The following is a 22769-nucleotide window of genomic DNA, read 5'->3' on the forward strand; positions in this document are numbered from 1 at the left end:
TGAGACTGAGTCTTACTCTGTCATCCAGGCTGGAGTGCAGGGGCGCCATCTAGGCTTACTGGAACCTCCACCTCTCAGGTTCAAGGGATTCTCCTGCCTCAGCCTCCCAAGTAGCTGGGATTACATGCGTGTGCCACCATGTCCGGCTAATTTTTGTATTTTTAGTAAGGATAGGTTTCAGCCTGTTAGCCAGGATGGCCTTGAACTTCTGACCTCAGGTGATCTGCCCGCCTCAGCCTCCCAAAGTGCTGGGATTATAGGCTTGAGCCACCACACCAGGCCCAGACACATTATAAAGTTTATATAAAATATTTTATATGAACATTTTATAAGATATTTTATAAAATGTTTGAAATAAAAATATTTAATTAAAATATTTTAAGTATAAAAAATTTTATTTTATAAACTTTTTTCTGAAAAAAGCTTACTGAAATTGACCCCAGTAGAACTGATTGAGCACTTAAAGGAGTCAATTTCCATGGAAATAACAGGCTGTATCAAATAACTACCCACACAAAAGACAAAGGTCAAATAATATTTATGTGAATCCTTAAGACTTTCAAAGACCAAGTAATTCTAAGTCATCCCCAAGCCCCAACCCCTTCCAGCCTCCAAACCCCTGCCTTCACACTTTTTTAAACAGTGTAAAATCTGATTGTTGTCACTTTCTGGCATGAAAGTAACTTTCCATTGCATGTGAGTAGAACCTATGAACATAATGAAATATCACTCCCATGATTATGTTATGCTATATAGCAAAAAGAAAATTATCCTGATTAGTCCTGTCTTAATCAAGTGAGGGTTTTCAAAGTGCAGTGTTTTCTCTGCTTTTTGACAAGGGAGAAAACAGAGAAGCAGCAGCAGCTATGGATCTGAATCGCCCATGGAAACCATGTGGCAAGGAATTATGGGCAAAATCTAGAGGCTGACAGTGATCTGGCCAAGAGTTAGCAAGCAAATAGGGACTGCGGTAGTACAGCTGCAAGAAAATGATTCTGCCAAGTTGAAAGAGGAAGCTGACTTTTCCCTAGTCCAAGCCTCCCGATGCATCAGACAGACACTTTGAGTTCAGCCATGTGAGATCCTGAGCAGAGAGCCCAGTTAAAATGTGTCAGACTTCAGATTCCCAGAAATTGTGAGATAAATTTGAATTGTTTTAAGGTACTAATATTTTGATAATTTGTTGCACAGCAATAGAAAACAATGACCAAACATTAACAAAATGAAACACATTGATATTCCAAGTCTCCAAGTGTGAAGCCCCAAAAATGGCAGTGCAACAGACATAATCTAAGTAGAATTCCTGCGAAAAATTTTTAACCTAAGACTAGCCAGACAAATTAAAATTAAGAGATAAGTCCTAGAGCTTATCTGATTTTTTTTTTTAAGTCAATGTCAACAACACCACCAATAGGGAAAATGCTGTTTTGGTGGACAGTAAGTACCTCGGCATATCAGTTAAATGCAACATACGATCAAAGACTGGGAAAAGTCTATTGAGATAAATGAGGAAATTTAAATATAGGGTCTATAGTAGATAATCGTTTTAGTGCTCAATGTTCTGATCATAACCATTGTATTATGGCTATGTGGGAGAATGCTATCACGTAAGCAACATGTGATAAAGTGTTTAGAAATAAATGAGTATCCTGTCTGTCAAATATCTCTCAAATAGTTAAAAGGGAAAGAGAAAGGAGCAATAAATGTGGTAAGATATTCAAAGATAGTGAATCTAAAAGTATATACAAATGTTCATTGCAATAATCTTGCAATTCATAATACTCTTTTCTGTGCGTTTGCATTTCAAAATTACTGAATAAGAAATGATGTTGTTGATAGATTCAGGTACCTGCATTTTATATAAAAATATTTTCATTATATGTCTAGCTCACACAGGTTGTTTTTCAGTAAGAAACAGTACTGAATTTAGTATTTTGATATCTTCAATAAAATCATTTCGGTAACTTTCCTTTAAAATGTTAATGTAATTAAACATATAACTAAAGACTCTAACTATAAACCTTCATTGAATTATTGGAATAAGCTACTATTGGCCATAAAAGATTAACCTGGTTAACTTGCTTTTTTTTTTTCTACTGCATCTCATTTACAATAATATTGGCTCCTAATTTTCTATTTTTTCTCCCAATATTATTATTCATTATTTAAAATCAGAATATGAAAACTTAATAGACATTATTAACGAGGTTTCTATTTCTTTTCTGTTTTGTCTGCTGCATTCACCAATAGATTGTAAGCACATCAAGGAGATTTCTTGAAAGTGGGAATAGGGTCATGGCGAAGACAATTAATTAAGATGAGGTCCTTCTGAACTATTCTTCATTGTATAACTAATGCCAAGTTCACAGATTGTTCTGAGTAATATTATATTGAAAAAGAATGCGGGCAGGTATAAAGAGTTAATAATGCAGATTTAAATACCTGTTAAGAGATAAATTTCATAGAACAAGGTAGTGGTTATACTGGCAGAGAAAGATGGATGAACTGACACTATTAGGTCCCACTGTTGACCTAATTGATTGATAAAATGCAGAGAAGTAGTTGAGAGTGACTTCAGAGTTATTTTCTAGGTTCTATTTAAATCACTAAAAATTAATGGTGTGCTTTCACCAGTAATCTTTTGACTGATAGTTTATTTAGCCCCAACTTTATCCTGAAGGGCTGATTCATATTTCACTTGATAGTGCAGGTAAAAAAAAAAATCACAATTTCTTTTGAGTTAACACAAAATCCCTGCAAAGTAAACAACGCTAAAATTATTAGCCCCATTTTACAAATCATGTAACTGAGAAAAGGAAATTAAGAGATTTCCAAAGGGAGTGCAGATAATGAAGAACCAAAATTGAAGATAGGGTCCTTGGTATTTTGAAATTTTATGTCCATTTTTTTCTGCCATGTTGTTACAAGTTAAACACCCATGAATGCCTCAGTCCCAAACAAATATTTTGAAGTTCTAACCACGGTATCTCAGAATGTTACCTTATTTGGAAATAGGGTCATTGCCAATACAATTAGTTAAGCTGATGGCATACCGGAGCACAGTGAGCAGCTAATATGACTAGTGTCCTTATAAAAGGGAAATTTGTAACACAGGCACACCCATAAGTAGAGTACCATTTGAAATGAATGGAAAGATGATGGTGATGTTCCTGCAAGCCAAAGAATGCCAGAGATTACCAGCAGGCCACCAGAAGACAGGAGACAAGCAAAGAACAGATTCTCCCTTACAGCGGTCAAAAGGAACCAGCCCTGCCATGACTTTATGCTTGGACTTCTAGCCTCCAGAAACATGAGACAATACATTTTCATTGCTTATGCCACTCAGTTTACACATGCAGTACTTTGTTATGGCAGCCTTAGCAAAGTATTGGTAAGTATGACCTGCCACACTTTCATGTAGAAAATAATAATAAACAAAATTAAATAAGTAATGGATTATATATGTCTTCCTTTTACTTCACTAAACATTCCTATATGTTGTGGTCATTTTAATCTAATTATACATAAGAATGATTCTTTTTTGGGGGGGGGTTTCTTTTTTTTTGAGACAAAGTCTTGCTCTGTCACCCAGGCTAGTATGCAGTGGTGCAAACGCAGCTCACTGCAACCTCCCGCTCCTGGGTTTAAGGGATTCTCCTGTTTCAGCCTTCTGAGTAGCTGGGATTACAGGCATGAACCACCATGCCCAGGTAATTTTTGTATTTTTACTAGAGATGCCTTTTTGCTGTGTTGGCCAGGCTGGTCTCAAACTCCTGACCTCAAGTGATCCTCCCACCTCAGCCTCCTAAAGTTCCGGGATTACAGGTGTGAGCCACCACACCCAGACACACATAGAATGATTTAAACATCATAGAAAAGCAATTTAACTAAAACTTTAACTCTCAGGTAGATAGAAAAAATTTAAGTTTTCCAAGGGAAAAGCCTTAATTGACCTTGTCTTCTATAGCAGTTATACTTTCTCCATGACATCTTTTTCAAATGTAATTATAACATATCACAAATCCTCAAAGCATCCTTTTACTATGCATGCCTTTAAAATGAAAATGTAATAATTTTATTTCTTTTGTTATAAAAGGACAATTAATACCCTGCAATTTTTTAGCATAAGTATGTCACATGCAATTTGGGACATGCTCATATCAGACAATAATTATTTGTTTATTGGAAATTCAAATTTAACCTGATGTACAATATTTTTTCTGACATGCCTCAATGATCTCAGTTAAATAATTTTTGATTACAAGAGTTCAAGTGCATAGAACCAGAAAAATTAACAAAGCCATCATGAACCCTTCAGAAATGCCATTATGTTAGTACCAGATGGTAGAGAGAACTTATTAAATAATAAAATTGGCCAAAATAATACATTTTAATTCCTCAAAAGTGACATTGATATTGTTTATCCATTTTTATTAATAAACCAATTTAAATGAAACATATCCATCCAGGGCTATTGATTACCTTCAGCCATTATGAGGTATACCAATTGAGACAAATTTAGGGCAATGTGTTCAAATCTATCCTGCAGAATGGAATACTCTAATACCTCACAGTAATCAGCAATAATCACCAAAATTACTCATTATTTTATAAATAATAATAAGGGGCATTTGGTTTTCATGGGTTAATCACCTAGTTTTAATTTTAAAGGCATTTTAAAGACGTATTAGCTCAATGCACTTTATAAAACAGGATACCTGAATTTCAAACAACATGATGTCCTGCTTGTTTTTGCCCTTGCGAATTCTACTGGATTCTCACACTCTTCCCTCAGATTTTTTAAATGACTAGATCCTTCATGCTCCTCTCCTATCAGTTCAAACAGTACCTTCTCAAAAAAAGCCTTCACTGACTAGTCTCTGTAAAGCACACAAGGACATATTTACATCATTCATGTTATTTCACATCATTCATGATGTTAGTCACACCATTCTTGTATCATGGAATTTATTGTACTTTCTTCTTAATGTTTAACACTACTTGAGCTTGCATGTTCAACCTATTTTTGGTACACTTCTGATGAATTTTGTGGTTACTTGTTGAAAATAATGTCTTTTCCTATTAGAATTCTTCTAAATTCCAAATGTCCAATGTTAGATCTGTGCAATTCACAGTAGTGTTCTCTGAGCTAGGCACTGTCCTTAACTCAATTTTAATGTGTTATAAAATGACAAGATTTCTTCCTCACCGTTTGAATTGGCTCAAGGGCCTCAGAGACCACAAACCTTGCCCGGCAACACTGGGGCTGAAATGTCAATATCTTGGTACTCGGAAAATTCATTCAAAGCAATTATCTAGCCCACAAATATTGGGTTTTGGAAGCAGTTGGCATAGGCTCTCAAGTCAAATGGACCTAGACTGAAGTTCTTATTTTGCAATAGACAGAATGGAAGATCTTGCTGTTCAGGGTCTTCATCGATGTGGAAGAGTGATAAATGTACTCATAGCATAGAAGGATTGCAAGGATTCAATGAAGTAAAACATGTGCTTCATGTTGCAGGTTAGGAGTGGTTTTTTAAAAGTGATTTATTCCTTATATCTATTTCCAAATATATTTTTTAAAATAAGTAGCTGTTGGACTTAACTTCTGTAACCAATATTCCAACTAGTAGGGCCTAAAAAAGCCATTGATGAGTATTAGTTCTACCAGTAAATATATTCACAGCACAGTATATACAGCATTTAAACATTTTCAAAATACAGATATAAAATCTATAGAATCTAGATTCTCCTATTTTTAAATGATTCCTGGAAGTGACTTCAAAACCATCCCTACTGAAAAGGTGAATAATTATCTGTTATCAGTGAAAAAAGAAATAGCCTAGAAACTAGAAATCAAAGTTCAGAGTTTTATTTTATAATTTACATATATAATTAACTGGAACAACTCTGAAACAGGCTGGACATTAGAGTCATTGATTGTAGACTTTCTTCCCATTTTTACCTGGCAAATGCTAGCTTTTATTACTCTAGGTCTGGCTACTGTCCAAGTGATATTTCTTCTTTAGTAAAATTCTGTTCTGTTGCTATTAATAGCCTATTAGAACATCAATGAAAAACTGTTGTTTAAAAAACGACATTATTTCTAATTAAGTTCAGTTTGAATTATTTACATCCATTTTGTTGAACATTCCCCTTCAATCTACACTGCATTGCACTAATGATTTTGTGGCAAACAACGTAAGTATGTTTTCCATATTCCCACAGCAAATGTAAATGCTAATAGTACAACTATATGAAAAATGTCGATATAATAAACTTAGATTAAGTACAGGGCCAAGCATGGTGTGGAACAATCATATTTAATTAATGAGTGATATTATTTATTTTTAGTGATTTGAGTATTCAAAAGAAATGGAACATTTACAATATATGTTACAAAAACATTCAAATAGCCAGTCACTGTGCTTGCTTGGGGTAGAGAAATAAAACCAACTTAGTTTCTTAATCATAATGTCAGTAAGTACTGTAAGCAATATTTCATGCCTAAATATTATGATAATATAGATAAACTTGTTTCTTTATGCATCAAAAGGTCCTAGAATATTTCCTGCTTTATTTTGCTTTACATTTGCCTCTATATAAAGATTCATCCTTCAAAGAGAAGACTGTGTTCTGAAACCTATGGCTATTTTTCTTACTATGCCTGGATGCTCTGTGGTAGGCAGCGTTCTAAGATGAACCTTAATGAGTCACGCTTTGTACAGTTCCCTCCCCTTGAGTGTTGGCAGAGCCAAAAAATATGACGTATCCCAATGGTTGGGAAATCATTCTCCTAATTAAGTTATGTTATATTGTGATTGTGATGGAATGGTTAGTCTCATGATTATGTATCTCAAATAAGAGATTCTCCCATGAGCTTTCAATGAGTAAGCTGCCATATTGTTAAGAGAGGGCCTATGAGAGGGTCAAATGACAAGGAAGGGGAATCTTCAATAAGAAAACAGTGATCTCAGTCCTACAACTGCAAGGAATGAATTCTTCCAACAACCATGTGAGCTTGGGAAAGGACTCCCAGCTTCAGAAAGGAACGCACGTCAGTCAACACTTCGATTGAATCCTTGTGGTGCCCAAAAGCAGAGCTCTCAGATACACCATGCCAAGCTCCTAACCCATGGAAACCATGAGATAATAAATGTATGTAGTTATAAGTCACTTATTTTTGCTAATTTGTTACAGGAAATAGAAAACTAACATGTGCCACCTCTTTCACAAAAGTCTCTACTTTTTCTCAAATTACTTATTTAAATTGCAATGACTCCATATCCTACCCTTCACTCTGTTTCACAGACTCCTATTTATCAACTGGATTCACATCATGTAACACTTCTTAGGAGACTTCTATCACCTCCACAGCAGAATAAATGACATTCCACTTCCATTCCTCCTTTGTTGCATAGCAATTGTATATGCATTCTTACATTTTATTTTAATGAGTTTCCATATATGACTCTTAAGAACAAGAATTGTGTCTTACTCTTGCCTCATCACATCTCGAAGTAAATATAATACATTGTGTTTGAATAATCTGTTGGAATGGTCCCTAAATTCCAAATGTCATGTGGTCCTTAAACTCCCATCTGCATCAGAATCATGCAAATTCTGAACCTGTTCTAGATCTACTGTTTTCAGATTTGGGTGTGTAGGTGATATGGTTTGGATCTTTGTCCTCACACATCTCATGTGAAATTGTAATCCCCAGTGTTAGAGATGGGGCTAGTGGGAGGTAATTGGGTCATGGGGGTGTATTCTTCATGAATGGTGTAGCACCATTACCTTGATGCTGTTATCATGACATTGAGTGTGAGTTCTCATGAGATCTGGTTGTTTAAAAGTGTGTAGCACCACCCCCATCTCTCTCTCTTGCTCCCGTTCCAGCCATTTGGCATGTGCCTGCTTCTCCTTTGCCTTCCCCCATGATTAAGTTTCTTGAGGTCTCCCAGAAAGCAGAAACTGCTATGCTTCTTGTACGGCCTGCAGAACTGTGAGCCAATCAAATCTTTTTTCTTTATCAATTACAGTCTCAGATTTTTTTTATAGCAATGTGAGAACAGACTAACACAGTAGGCATTCTCCTGACCTAACTAATCTTCGGAGTTTCCTATTCTAATAATCAACTACATTCACTGGGATTTAGAGATGCTTGTTAGCTATCCTTTGCTCAATTGTCATACTCTGTCATACCTTGGTGTCAATTCCCTTTTTCTTTCAATCTTTCCAAAATGTATAACACCTTTTTTTCTCTAGTTATGTCACTCATTGTTCAAAGTTCAGCTTAAAAGCCAATTTATCTAAAAAGCCTTCCTCAATCCCTAGACCTTCTATCACTCCATGAAACACAGTGCAGGAGACCAGAACATGCCATCCTAAAATATGCCATTTTGACATCAGGATTATTCTGAGTTAAAATAATTCAGAAGAAGTAGATATAAGAAAAGTTAGCCTCCCCTTATTTGTTTAAAAGCAGGACATAAATTTACAAAGGCAAAAGTGTCTCTTCTTCCCTCTCTACCAAGGGGATTGACCACTGAAAGAACAAGGATTGATCACTGAAAATAATTGTTAACCTTTATCAGTCATGAGACAACACTGAGGGAATCTATGTAACAAACTTCCATGTACGGTAATCTCCTCTTATCAGTGATTTCACTTTCTGCAGTTTCAGTTAACCATGGTGCAAAAATATTAAATGTAAAATTCAAGAACTAACAGTTCATATGTTTTAAATTGTCTACCATTCTACATAGAATGATGAAATTTCCCACATCTCGCTCTGTCCCACTCAGGAAGTGAATCCTCCCTTTGACCAGTGGATCCACACTATAGCCTCTACTTGCCTGGTAATCACTGAGTAGCCGTCTCAGTTATTAGATCAACTATTGCAGAATTGTAGTGTTTGTGTTCAAGTCACTGTTATTAGATTTCATAAAAGCCCCAAAGTGCAAGAGTAGTGATGCTGCACGTTAATGCCAAAAAGAAGCCATAAAATGCTTTTTATTAAATGAAAAGGTGAAAACTTCTTTCATTAATAATAAAAGAAAAAAAATGTATGTTGAGGTTGCTAAAACCTACAGTGAGAACAAATCTTCTATCCTTGAAATTGGGAAGAAGAAAAAAAGAGAATTGTGCTAGTTTTGCTTTTGCACCTCAAAACTATAAAAGTTACAGCCACACTGCATGATAAGTACTCAATTAAGATAGAAATAGCATTAAATTTGTGAATAAAAACATGAACAGAAATGTGTTTCAATTAACAGCAACATGTTGTGCCAGAAAGCATTGAGCTTATTTAAAGACTTTAGCAAAGAATCCCCTGAAACAAGTGACATCAAATAATTTACTGAAAATAAGGGATGGTTACACAGAGTCAGAAATAAGTTTGAACTGGAAAACAGAAAAATTACTGAAGAAGCTACATCTGCTTATTAAACTTTATCAGATTTATGAAGGGAAAAATAGTAGTATACTTAGGGTTCAGTACTCACCAAGGTTTCAGACATCCACTGGGGACCATGGAACATATCCCTTGTAGATACAATGGAACTACTCTGTGTGTCTTTTCATGATTTGATATCCCCAGAGACTCAAAGTCCTTACTCTTTTTCTTGTTCTCTAACAATACACTGTTCCTTGCTGCAGATGCTATATAAACCAAAACTCTAACCACTTATTTGATAAGTACACATTCTCTGAAGTATCTCCCATGTATATATGAAATTTATATGTTAATAAATTTATTGTTTTCTCTTTAATCTGTCTTCTCTTGCAGAAGTTCATCCCAGCTAAGCACTCAGAAAAATAGAGAAAAATTATTTTTTCTTTCCCTATAACATTAATTATTCATTTATAAGTATTTCTTTTCTCCAGTCTTACAACAATATATGTTGTTCATATCGGTGTTCCAAAGTGGTAGTATTCTCCATGAAACATGGGAGAGTATACACTTTTCTGAATAGAAAACAAAAAATGAGAGCCATATAATCCCAAATTTCATAGCCTCATGATTTCAAGAAGTCTTCCAAGTAGGAACATCAGACATAATTCTAGAAATAGTGACATCTTAAGGTGAAGTGACGTGTGAGATAATCACAGGCCCATTTAGATAATTTTGATATGTGCCACAATCCCACCTCTATTTGAGAATTATTGCCTGGTAAACAACTATTGTCAATGAATGATTTTAAATTCTCCTGGTATTTTGGGGTATAAAACAAGTTGGAAAACATCTACTATGAATTAATGGAGCTAATTTCCATGTATGGCTCATGGAAATCCATCACATTACTTTGGTTATGAGCTGAGGTCACAGCCACTGGCAAATTTCTTCATCAGAAGAGAATTACTAGCAAATTAATGAATTAGAGAACTGTTCATGTTCTTAATGCTCAGAAGTACATTAAAAAGTGCTTATCTTTCAACATATTTTATACTTTATGCCAAGAGCATGTTAAAACAACTCTCCCACAGACATAAGACTGGATGGGTGAAAAACAAGTTTAGCAATCTGAAATAAAATAAAAATAATTTTGTAATCATGCTTTGTATTAAACATATTACAACAAATCTCTAAATTGTAGCCATAAATTTTTATGAACATGTACAATTGTTACTCAAGTACAGATTACTTACTTTATCTCATAGGACTAGCTTCAGATCTAGTGACTATTAAGTTGTCACTTTTTATATTTAAGACCATGAAATATGTTAAAGAGACATGTAATTAGATTAATAACTCTGCTTCCCTCTTTGGTGCTTTTTTATTTACTATATTTTGAGCTTTAGCTCTTATATTGTAGTTAGGACATTTAAAGAAAATATTTATCTTGATAATATTCTTATGATACAGGATATTTAAATGTCTGATTCCTTCTATCCTGATATTTACATCACATAAAATATTCTCACACTAGATATTAATTAAGAACCATTATTGATTTTTTTCAGAGAGCAATTATTGATAGTTATGAGTGGGTATAAAATGAACCATCTTTGATGTTATGATGATTGCATTGGTCAGCATAAAGAACTATAGCCCTCTATTTAACAGAACTGGGCTTCAAAACATAGTCATTTAATTTGGCAGATTATAATATGGTTTTCTATTAACGCTGGCTAGATTTCAACCAAATGACTATGTAGATGTAAAAGACTTAATATCCTATTAGCAACTCTATGATTCATCTAGTCCCCCAGGCTTGTTTCTAATCATAGCTTCTAATATTACATGTGATATTGGAATGTGCACATAAAAAATTTAACAAATTGAAATTTGAATGGTTGAAATATATGCTAGTTAAAAGCCCTCTGCAGATCCTAATTTATTTTATTGTATTTTCATATACCTATGAAATCCATTTATTATATTTAGCTTAAAATGTACGCACACATTTTATTGTTAGCAAATCTACCAGTGAACAATTATGTCTTCAAGTAAAGTACATTATCTTGGGATAAACACAAATTGGCTTGCAAAAGAATACAATCTATTAGCTAAGTGTGGCTTAAAGGGTTGCTATACATTTATATTACCTTTAAGTGATGATACTTACTTCTGAAGAGATTAAGTGTGATAACCAAGAAGATAGGGGAATACAACTAAAATGTGAATGGTCTCCATTTCTAGCAGAAGTATATCTTTTGAATTGCACATATGAAGGCTGGAATATTGTATTTAACATTTGAATAACATGAATTAACACTTTAAAAAAATGATGACTGAGATTGTCTTAAAATAAAAACAGTCTTGAACATTATACATATCTAAAACTTCTTACTAATAAATTCAGAGATTTGAAATAAAATTTGAGAATTGCAAGTAAAAACTTCCTGCTCACTTTTATCCACCTATAGTCAAGGTTACTTAAGGTGAAACATAGTAGTAAATATACTAATAAAAATTAGTATAAGCTTATGTTTTGGGCTGAAAGGATAGACTCCTCCATTTGACAAAGATAGTGTTAGTATAAAATCATGTGGTTTAATAACAGAATCTGCAATTACTTCTTCCTTCTAATTCCCAGAAATTAAAATGGTTTATTATAAATGAGTCCAATCAATTTAGATTATTCTATGGTTATATTATTGATAGTTATAGAAAAATACTTTCTTATAATGAAAACACATCAAAAATCATAAAAAGTTATGTATGAAATTACTGATTTGCATTCCATAAAATTTACCATAAATATTATAGATTTTATGTTGGCTTCTCAGACACAAATTTTGTTGAATATTTATGGGGTTCATAGCATCAAATACAAAACTTCATGTATAAAATATGGCCTTGAAATTAGAACAATTACAAGAGGAAAAACTAGAGGCTGCTTTTTTTAAAAAAAGACTTCTGAAAATGCCAAGCAATACTGTTGGATTTATTTGAGGAAAAGAATAAATATGTTGTTATTGTGTATAGGTGGGTACACTAGTGTATATGAGGGTCCACAGTTAGAAATGAAGGTGACCCTCTGGTTAAATAGCATGGGTAGGTTTTGATTTAGGTGGATTGTCACTGATAGGAAATAAGCCCTGCTCATAAATCTTGGAAAATAGTGTAGAAGGGAGTAAGAGAGTATTTAATATTTGTATGCCTTTTAATGGTTGTATGAGTGTCTTTTCAATTGAATCTAAGTAGTTTAATCATAAAGGTTATATAAGGAAATTAAATATGTCTGTTAAAGTAAGAACTATAAATACATATATAATTAATATATGATTTTCAGTACTTATTAAGATCAAAAGTATTATCCTAAATGAATACATTTTAAAAATTACAATGAATAGCATATTTCCCTTAGTCAGAATTATTGTTTAAAGGATGTTTGCTCTTCAGTACAATGTCCCTCATGGCCAATTTAAAATATTCCACAGAATTAATTTCCATTGTATTAGTGATATTCAGTGACTCCAAGGAACTTCAATGTTTAAACAAGGGCATTGTTCATACACAGAAAGAGTTATTTTCAGAATTCAAGTAACCCAAATTATGCTTAATACCCACTTTTTATAAAATGGAGTTTCTATCTCATTATAGTGGCAATACTTGATAATTAAAATATGTTGGTCAAATCATTAACCAATTGATAATAAGTGCCATCCTAATTGCCTATTGTAGTAGGTATTTTAAAATTAGTTTTCTATTTTATAAATTTTACTTATTCTATAAATGTTTTATGGAGCCAAATAAAATACAGCATTTAAAAACTACATTATTTAAGTCGTTTTTTTGGAGATGTTAAATGTAAAATTGTCATGTAAGTATACAAAGCTATTGCAGACCAACAGAGAAACTAGCTTGGATAGATGACAAATAACAGACAAAACTAAAGAGTTAAAGTTAATTATTAAAGTATAATAGATGGAAAATATAATGTAATGATCATCATTCTCTGTGGATCAAGTTTTGTGGCTGGAGAAATGCAAAGATGCCTTTCTAGCTGAACTGTCATAGTACTCCTGCCATTTTCCAGAAGATTTGTTAAAAAAAATTAAAGTCTGGTTTGACTTTAGATAGAGATTGATAGATTGTGTGTGTGTGTGTGTGTGTGTGTGTATTCTTTTAAAATAACTTCTTATATTATCTTTATACTTCCTCTTTTTCATTTTCCCTTTTCTTTCTGAGTATGCTTTAGAAATACTTCCAGGCAAAGATAAGAGTCAACTCACTTCTTAAGTTTCTTTTAGCGAATCATGGGCTTAGCTTATTCCGGTTCTATAAACCAAGAGTATGCCTTATAATACAAGAAGCAAACCAAAAACAATTTCCAGCAGGACTTAAATGTTTACGAAAATCAGCAGTGAAAACTTTAAGAAGTCATATTCTTGGCAATTTTACTGAATTAGAATTTCTGTGACTGGCTTGATTATTTTTATTTATTTAAAAGAATAACATATTCTCTGGAGAAGAAAGTAATGTACAGACAGATTTCAGAAGACCTACCTTGACTAACTAAGACAATGTTGCTACGTTTGTGAATTTATTTCAAATGAAACTATAGGGCAACTATGAATAGTTTTATTTAAATGGCTCCACAATGATCCAGTCCTGCCATTAGCACTCTCACCTGCAGTTACATATAATTGATTCAAGTGTTCTATTTTCTGCCAACCTGTCACTCATTAAGATAGTTACTTTGCACTTGGATACCGAATTTCTTTCTTTTTGGGAGAGTTAGATACATTCAGATTATTGCTTTATCCTAAAGACAAATTTCTCTATTTTGGTTCAAATGGCAGAAAGTCAATAACCATGGAAAGATCTCTAAAGAAAAATAATAACAGCAACTCTTCCTCCCATGTTGAAGCCGCCCCTGATTTCCCATCAAGATATTTTACTTAGATGACCAGTTGCCTTCTTCCAAGCATCTAGCATATTATATAACTAAACTACTGGAAACAAGTTAGAAGATGTCCCTCTTACAATTTATGATAATAGAATTTACATATTCAATTTAACATTTTGGATGCTGCTAAGAGAATTACATGAAAAGAGCTTAAATACATATAGACATACATTTTTTTCTTGGATCCTCATGAAAACATTATATAAACGTTAAAAATGGCACAAAAGCATGAAATAAGTTTATAATAATTTACTTTTTATGACTTTAATATAGATGTAATATGATTTATCTTGAATAATCACAAAATACTGAAAGTTTCACTTTAATAGTAATACTTTTGGTAACAGTATGCAGTTAGATTATATCATGGTAATAGTCATCACCAAATCTCAGAAACTCAATGCAAGAAAAGCTAATTTCTTGTTTACAGAAAGTTTACTGTGGGTCTGGTATGCTCTATAGGACAGTTGTCCTCCATATCCTAAGAGAACCAGTGACAGAGTCAACTTAGGCTTAGAAATCTCCAACATTTACACTTGTACCATCTAAAGCATATTATCTTATTAGGTGAAACAGGGGAATGAATGCTTTCACCTTAGGATAATATACTCAATGAAACTATATTTTTAAAATAAGAACAATTTTTTCCAGGAAAAAAAATATATTACTCATTAAAACTATACCCACATTGCAAGAAATATTTATACAAATTTTTCAGGCAGAAGAAAAATGATTCCAGATGGAAATTTCAATCCACATACCAAATTTAGTGTGTTAAAAACTGTATATATATTGGGATGTATATAAAAGATATTTTTCAGCCTTGTAAAATTAAAATGAAATTATTTAATGTAAAACATAATAACAAGTTGTTATGAAGTAACATATAATTGATTCCACTACTCTATTTTCATATATAGAATTTAAATTTATGGAAACAGCAATTTACATATATAGAAACAATAAAACAAACTAAGAGAAGAGAAGGATACTAAACTATTATGTGTCTTATACTATATATAAATATATATAATATTGGAAGATAGATTGTGATAATTTAAAAATGCACATTGTAAACCCTAGACCAATCATTAAATACTAAGATAGGCATAATTAATAAGGCAATACAAACAAGAAATTGAAAATGTAAAATACTCAGTAAATCCAAAAAAAAAAGCAGAGAAAGAAAACCTGTCACTAAATAAGCAGACATAAATATATTAGATTTAATTTTGAAAATGTCAACTTTGCAATTATATTAAATAGAAATGGTCTAAATACTGTAAATGATAGTCAGGCATTGTCAGATTGAATGAAAATGTATGACTCAACTCTAACCTGCCTGAAATAATCATAATTTACATATCATGATATAATGTATTAAAGTAAAATGAATTAAAAAGATATAATGAAAATAATCAAAATGAAACTAGAGTGGTTATACTAATATTAGACAAACAGTATTTTGGGAATTGTAATATTTCCAGGGAAGAGAAAAAGGGATGTTTCATAATAATTTTTTCTTGATTTTATTTTTCAAGAAAGCTTAATCCCAATCAGCATGCTTTCTAAAACACATGTATTTAAAAATAAGTTTCAGAGATGGGGCTCTAAGACTACCTCAGCAGAGGGGCAGTAGCTTAATTGGATTTAAAATGCATGTAACAAAAATTGATAGAAATCAAAGGATAAGTAGACAAATTCATAGATTTTAATATACCTTCCTTAGGAACTAATAAAACACACAAACTAAAAATAATGTAGGTATGAAACACCTAGAAAACACTATCAAAGGGCTGACTTAATTGTCATTTATATAGTATCTACCCTCAAATAGCAAAATACACATTCTTTTCCTTGCGAATGTAATGTTTACCAAAAGAGGTCATTTTCTGGGCATAAATCAAATCTCAATAAATTCAAATAATTTGAATCATAGAAAGTATGTTCTTTGGTTGCAACAAAAGTAAATTAGAAAGTAACATAAAAATTGACTTTTTTGGCTTCAAAATTTTACTTTCCCCAAAATTTGCAAGTAGACAAGACCTGTGGTTACTGCCCCAGCCCAGCACTCCAGCACTTCCTTCAGAATAGAAGCATCACTCCAAGAAAAACAGGCCTCTGTTCCTGCCCCAAGCAGTGGTGTAGTGTTGCAGAGGTATTTGTTTTTCTTTTTGAAATGGGAGAAGCTATCTGTAAGAACAGAGAGATCCATAATTTTCCCTAAGGGGACTGACTTTATTTGGTAAATGAAGTGGGCTAGTTTAAGCCTATCAGTATTGTCAAAATAAAATGGCGACTTTGGTGGTGAGCAATTAAGAGGATGCAACAAACAAACATGCAACAGCATAAAGGAGGCACCATGACAGGAGCAAGCAAATTAGTAGACCAGCAAGAAGTTTGAGAGAACCAAGGAATGAGGCTGTTAGGCGAGTTCTCCTGCGATTACAGCAAGTTTCAGAGATGGGGCCCTAAGACTACCTCAGCAGAGGGGCAGTAGTTTAATTGGATTATATAGTGAAAAAACTTATGCTCAAGGACTTGTCAAAAACAATTGAGTGATTAGTTAGCAAGTAATGGAGGCTTACAGCTGTACATAATACTAATAGAGGCATACCACCCAGTAGTTTAACAGGGATACCAGATAAGACCCTGTCAAAAAGAGCCTGGCTAAACCCATTGTCATTTCTGGGGCATGAAGGCCGGGGTTACTGAGTGCATGTCCAAAGTTGTACCCTCTAAAAGGTGATACTAGAAGCTAAAAACTTCAGGGGAAATAGATATAACTGAATTAATCCAGCAAAGTCACTAAACAGATAAACAGACAAACAATACCAACAAGCCCCACAACAAGCCCTACAGGTTTCAATATAGAGCTGCTGCATTATACCATCTACAATGTCCAACTTTCAACAAATTACAAGATAGCTAAAGAAAAAAAAATTGACTCATACACAGTGGACTAAAAGCAAGCATCAGAAATTGCCTACATTAGAGTCCAGATGTTGGACTTAGCAGGTAAATAAATCAAAGCAGCTATTACAGACATTTAAAAGACTGAAAGAAACCACATTTAAAGAATCAGAAGGACTGATGACAGTATCTTATCAAATAGAGACATTGATAAAAAAATAAAAACTTTCAAAAATAATGGAATTCAAATGGAATTTCTGGAGTTGAAAAGTACAATAACCAAAATAAGAAATACATTAGAGTGGCTCAGCAGTATATTTGAACTTGCAGATAAAAGAAATATCAAACTTCAGAATAGATACATACATAAAAGTTATGTAATCTGAAGAACAGAGAGAAAAAATCAAGAAAAGTGAACAGAGACTCAGAGAAATATGTGGAACAACAATAAAGGTACAAACATGTACATAACGAGAATACCAAAGAATAGGAGAGAAAGAAGTAGGAAAAAAAAATTAAAAAAAATTATGATGAGAAATGTCCCAGATTTGTTGACAACATTAATCTATAAACCCAATACATTCAGTAAACTCCAATTAAGATAAATAAAAGGAGGTCCACATCCAACACTTTACATTCAATTGTTTAAAGTCAAAAACAAAGATCTTGAAAGCAGTAAGAGACAATTCACCAAAGAAATCCAGTAAGATTAACGACTGGCTTATCAGAGTCCATGAATGTCAATGGTTAATGAGGTGACATATTCAAAGTGGTAAAAGAAAAGAAAATCTTTCAAGTAAGACTCATATCTATCAAAAGTATCTTTCAAATATAAAGGCAAAAAGAAAACAATAAACTCAAACAAGCAAACAAAAAACACATACCCAGATACTCTAAATCAAGAACAGTAGTTACTAGCATATGCCTTACTAAAAATAATAAAGGAAGTTCTTCAGGCAAATGACTCCAGGTAGTAATTTGATTTCACATAAAACAGAAAGCAACAAAGGGAATTATTTGCTAAGTATAAAAGACAAACAACTGCATATTTATCCTCTTTTTTTCTATAAATGAGTTAAAATGTAACTGTTAAGCCAATATACATGTAATTATATTCCTGAGCCTAAAGTGTATAAATATGTAATATATTTGACAATAATGGAATAAAGGGATCATTTTGGAGGAAAGTTGTAATGAAATAAAGAAGTGAAACCAAATGCTAACTGTAATTCAGTTGAAAAAAATAGAGATAATCAGAAATAGTGAGTAAAAAGGTTATTGATAAGAAAATAAGAAATAATAAGGAAATGGCAGACAGGCAGATAGAGATAGAGAAGAGAGAGGTGAAGTTACTTTCCATGATTATCTTTGCACTTTAAAAAATATGTACATAAATACAGAAATTAAGTTATAACAATTTATTGCATTTGTAGCATACAAAGAAATGATATGTAATCAAATACACAAAATAGAAGTGATTTTTCAACAGCAATAATGAAAACATGAAATAATATATTGTATTTAAGAGGCTAAAAATAACTAAATTAAAAGACCATATTTTTCAGCATAAACTTGCTATTAAAATCTGATCATATTTTGAAAGCTACAAAGGAAAATAAGTAAACAAACACTTTAAAATTATCAACTATAACCTAGATGTACATCAAAAGGAAAAAATTCACCATGGCTGAGTTTTTTATACCAGGAATAATACAAACATAGTTTAACATTTAAAAAAAATTAAGTGATGCCAACTATCAAATTTATCAGGAAAAAAAGAGAAAAAGAGTAAAGTTATCTCAGATTAGAAAAACCACCAGAACTCCAGCACTATAAGAATATTTTTCTTTATAAATTACTCAGTCTGTTTTATTATAACAACAGAAAATGTACTAAGACATCCACTTTTCTAATTGCCATATTCTGAGTTCAAATTCCTATAAGACTTTGATTCAACAGGTTAATTTTTTTTTTTTTTTTTTTTTTTCTGGAGTCTTGCTCTGCCACCCAGGCTAGAGTGCAGTGGCGTCATCTGGGCTCACTGCAATCTCTGCCTCCCAGACCCAAGCAATTCTGTGCCTCAGCCTCCTGAGTAGCTGGGATTACAGGTGCCCACCACCAAGCCTGGCTAATGTTTTTGTATTTTTAGTAAAGACGAGGTTTCACTATCTTGGTCAGGCTGGTCTTAAACACTTGACCTCGCCATCCATCTGCCTCAGCCTCCCAAAGTGCTGGTATTACAAGCATGAGCCACTCTGTAATACCAGCACTTGTAATACCACCCTGTAATGCCACCCGGCCAACAAGCTCATATTGTTAATAAAATGTTTGTGAATTAAAAAAATATTCTGCATCAAAATTAACTAGATTATAGGGCTTCTTTATACATTCTAAATCTACAGGAATAGAACACAATATGCAACTATCCTCCCAAACATTCAAATCATGAGATCCATTTTAACAGCATATTTCAGGGATAGTGTTCAGTTATCAGAAACTGTTACCATTATTCAAAAACTTTTTCTTTTTCAAATAAGGAAATTGATTGATATTGTAACTAGATCAGCTGCAATCTGATTATCCGAAACTTAGATTCTTAGCCTCCCAAGCTCAAAGAATGGGAAAGGGAGCCTCCCTGTCCCGGTGAGTGTTACAGCTCAAATAGGACTCATGGACCCTAAGAGTTTGCAGTAGTGCAATTTATTAGGCAGAGCGAAAGGACAGTTTCCACACCGTGGAAGGGAACACGGAGCGGGTGCCGCTCCAGGCTTGGGCAGCTAGAGCTTTTACCCGGAGTTATTCCCTCCCGGCTCTTGTCCTCATCTAATGAGAGGGGTTCTTTCAGCCTCTCTCTGGATTAATTGGAAAGCTGGAAAAGAAAGCCCCTAGCTGGCCAGAGGCGTCAAAACGTCCTCTAACACAGTCCCTCAATATCAGAGGAAAAGATAAAATATAGTAAACATTTAGAGGAAAAATAATTGTATGCATACTAGAAAATCAGTAACTGGACTATGTGAAATTTAATAGAAGGCAGACCCCGAGTTCAGAATAGGATGTGATTTGAAGGTGATTCAACAATATTTCATAACAGCAAAGCACGATTCAGGAATGAATAAAGGGTACACTGAAGAAAACCAATGTAATAGTTTCATCATACACAAATTTATTTAGACCATTACCTAACAGTCTTCTTCTCTGTGACTTAGCATGGCTGTGTACAACATGAATAGAGTACCCAGAAGATCAGAGAAATTGATAAAAAACCTAGATTGAAAGGTTTAGCTAAGAAAGTTTATAGTAATTATTTGGTCTAGAATGACATTTCCAAGGATGATGATAGCAGACTTTGAGTGAGATTTTGAAGGACATTGATAACAGGCTTCAAGGAAATGCAGGAATATTATTGTTCATATGCTGATGACCATGTCTGTTGATAAAAGAGCAAAGGACAAGAATCTACGGGTATGGCAGGAAGAATTTAGGTGATGTAGAATGAACATTACTCATGAAATATCATTTTCTTGGATATTATGTCAAGATAATGCATATTATGATATCTAAAATTGTTTATATTAATGCTGCCATGAAACAAAGGAAGAAAATTAATGATCTGAGGTAATTTCAAGTTCTGAAGAAAACATGTGGGTGTTTGCTTGTGTGTCTAATAAATATTTACATTCCATATATGCACGTATACAATATACTTACTGAAATCCTTACTGAACATAAAAATTATTTTTCTAAATTCTAATATAAGGATATTGTATTTAAAAATTAAACTGAATTCCTGACCATAGGGTATTTACTTGTGAAATATATCTTATGATGTTATTGCCCTTATGAAAAAAAATGAAAATACACCCTTATTTCTTTTAAGGAAAGTATGTTCATTAACAGTGACTCCCCAGAAGACAGTAACCATTTCTGATTTTGTTTTTCCTTTCCTTTATATTATCTAGTTAACATAGTGCTTGCAATATATAAATTTGTTTCTGTTATAATGCTTGTGAATCATTTTAGATCTTTATTACAGCATAATTCTTTCATTTATTTTAAACAGAATGTTTAAATTGTCTTTGACAGGGTCATTTCCAATAAAATGAAGTCATGAAGAGTGCTCCAATTCCAAAAATTAAGAAAAAAGTCAATTTTACTATTTTAAAAAGCCATACTCTCTGTTCTCCTTCCCCCCACATGGAAGGCATGGAAAATCATTAGCAATGTTACTATTTATTTGCAATGCAACAATTTTTTAGTGCATTCTACTTTACCTCAAAACTGAACCTCACTTTTCAATCACTGAGAAATAAACATGTAGAGAAATTTATTCTGTGGTGAAGGACATAATCCAATCAGTGTAATGATTTTTGAGAAAGAAGTGAGCTAGTTTTGTTTACATCTCTTCAACAGAGAATAAAATGGCAGAGGACTTTCCTGGTGGATGAAACGCCCTGGAGGTACTAGAGTGGGATACAGCAGGCAGGACAGGCTGGGTTCACTGCATAAAGAGAAAAGCCTGTCTTAATTTGTACTTTTCCCCCAGGCTTCAAATCCATTTTTAAAATGGACTGAAGCAATAACTAAAGAGATTTGCACCCCAATAAAATTGCCCCTTTGAATGACAGCTTTGCTGCTTGGGGAAAATTTACCATAATTCAGCTGATTCTATAATGAGGGGGAAGCAAATGTAAACTCAACTACGTGGACCCAGCCATTGAACTTAGATAATTATTTCCCAATCAAAAAAGAACATCCTGTTTTTCTTTGGCATGCTCTGGTGTCTGTGAGTTTTGCTTTTTATAGCTTTAATTGAAATTTCATAATCACAGAGTTCAAATACAGAACAGATTTGAGTCAGTTCTCTGGAACAATATCATTCCCTTAGAGCTCTCCTGTTTTAAAAGGAACAACAACAAAAAAATTCCCAGGCCTTTATTAGACTTGTGCTTCTCCTGATTCTCGGTATAAAGCTCTCTGCTTTAAGGATACATGCTATTAAAGCAAAGCCCGAGGCTAAATTCAACAGGGAAGAAGCAGGTGAGCTCACCTAGATTATGGGTTTAGCAACTTTATTGGAGAATTTAAAGGGGAAAAAAATAGAAGGAAAAATATTTGGGATTCAGCAAAAGCCAAAATGAGTTTGGACCAAATCTGTTGTGAAGGGATGTGTATTTTCAAAGGAAATGTAATCCATGTTTCTGACTCATTTACAATGACCTTATCAAAATGTCATGTAATGAAAGTTATTCAGGGTCCAATAATTCTTTTGAGCATCTAAATAGCATTTCAAAACATTTTTTCTAGTTTGATTATAAATAAACTCAAATTCCAAAAAGCCCACCAAGGTCAGTAAAATTCTCAAGAGTCATCATATTGAAACATAATTTAAATGCTGCAATTTTTTCAATCTATCCTGAGTCATTAAAATGGTTATGGGATGTTTAATTCAGTTGGAGACTTTGGATTGCATAATTATAGACAATCAAACAAAAATCA

The sequence above is a fragment of the Sapajus apella genome, unplaced genomic scaffold (assembly GCF_009761245.1).
Source record: "Sapajus apella isolate SASKATOON/1434 unplaced genomic scaffold, GSC_monkey_1.0 scaffold6, whole genome shotgun sequence".
NCBI lineage: Eukaryota > Metazoa > Chordata > Mammalia > Primates > Cebidae > Sapajus > Sapajus apella.